Below are 1,888 nucleotides of genomic sequence, written 5' to 3' on the forward strand. Positions count from 1 at the left end.
CTGCAGGAGGTCACCCTGTGCTGCCCTGCTCTGCTTCGTCCCCACAGCTGAGGGGACCGCCACACATTACCATGGGTAATGCACACAGCTCTGCAGTGGCTGCATTTGCTCTCTGCCCTGGGGTCCAGCAAGGGGAAATCAGTGGGCTCAGCCCTTTCAGATCTCGTATTCAGTCTGCCTGGGTTTTTTCCCTTTGGTTTCACGCTGATGGCCGAGCTTTGGAAAACAAAGGGCTGAGCTGTAGGCACAGGGAGACGTGTAGGAATCAGGAGAGCAGCAGCTTTGGATGAATGGTTGTGATGTTTGCAGTGCCTAGCAGCCTGTCCCTCCATCCTGCCTTGGGAAGCAGGACTTGGCAGCAGAGCAAACAAGGGCACAGAGCCCCATAACACAGGGCAGGATTACACACCTGTGCAGTGCGGTTTGCTGTAACCGCTCTGCTCGCTCCCCATAGCCCTCAGTGGCTGCTTCTGCTGAGGTTTCTGTGGAGCTACCACTTGCACCAGCGCCTCTGAGGTGATGGAGACCACTCCACCAGCAACCACAGCTCAAGGACATGAACCCTTCCCAGCGCAGAGTGCACTGGAGAGTTCCCAGCACTGCTGCCAGGCCAGACCTGCTACAGCCACACCTTGCACAAGCGGTCGCACAAGGGGGTTGTCTGCATGCACCCCACATGGCCCCTGTGCTGTTACCCCTCTCGGGCAGGGGAACTGAGCAGGCCAGGCAGATGTCCCCTGTGGAACCTCCACTGCAGGCTTGTGCTGGCTGTCCCGATGGCTGTCATAGCTGCCTTTCAGGTCTTCTCCTGCCCTGTGGCTTGCAGCACTGCTCCTTGCTGTGCTATGGCACATGGCTTGTGGGGTATCTGAACCTCCTCAAGTGGTTCTTTCGGCTCTCCCACTCTGCTGAGGAGGGTTTATGGGTGACCTTGCAGCCGTGAGGAGTGGGGAGATGGCAGGAGTGACCTGCTCTCCTCCCTGCGGGGATGCTCTGCAGGTGGAGATGGGCTCATGGGCTGCTCTTGGGCTTCCCAGTGAGATGACGTAAGCTCTTCAGAAGAGGATCCTCTTTGCTCTGGGACTGGAAACAATGTGCCTCCTCTTGCAACCAGTGTTTCAGGGACCGAGCTGGCCCTGGGTGTGTGCCCTGGGGGCAGGACGGCCGCTGGCTGTGCTGGGTCCCTGTGCTGTGGTGGCATGAAGCTCAGTGCCTTTGAAGTGCCCTACACCGCGCTGTGCACTGCTTTTGGATGGGATCTGAGTAGCCATTGTGCAAAGCAAAACAAACCCTTCCTATCGTGTCAGCAGCTCAGAGGGTGGCTCTCCTCTCAGCTGCAGGGCTGAATGGCCAGCGCAGCCCTGCCAGAGCCCCTGATAACCATCTCCCCTTGCAAAAGAGTTCAAGTCCCCGATCCTGGTGGATGATGTCACCTTATCAGCACTTGAAGGCTCCCGATAAAGGGATCAATTTAACTCAAACTGCACCCCCACCAGGGCTGCAAACACAATGTGCTGGGTGCAGCCAAAGCAAGTGTGGCCAGGGCCCCCCAACGTGCTCTTTCACCTTCGGGAGCATCACAGCTGCCCAGGCCCCGCATGGTGCAGCGCTGGGGCTGGGAACAACAGTGGCTGTGGCATTGCTGCAGCCAGGGTGGGCGATTACCGAAAATCATGTGCTTACCTCGGCAGCGACAAAGGCAATTTGTCAAAGTCCCATTTTCCTTTCCCTGATAAGATAGGGCTCATGGAGTACAATAATGCTTTCCTGAGATACAATTGTGGCTCTTCTACCCGGCACACACACATGGGAGGCTAATTTTGGCCTTGCTGGGTTGGCAGGGGAGGAGAGGAGGCCTCCATCTGTGCCGGGGCAGAGCGGCTCTCTG

Source organism: Mesitornis unicolor, unplaced genomic scaffold (genome assembly GCF_000695765.1).
Source record: "Mesitornis unicolor isolate BGI_N332 unplaced genomic scaffold, ASM69576v1 scaffold32399, whole genome shotgun sequence".
Lineage (NCBI taxonomy): Eukaryota > Metazoa > Chordata > Aves > Mesitornithiformes > Mesitornithidae > Mesitornis > Mesitornis unicolor.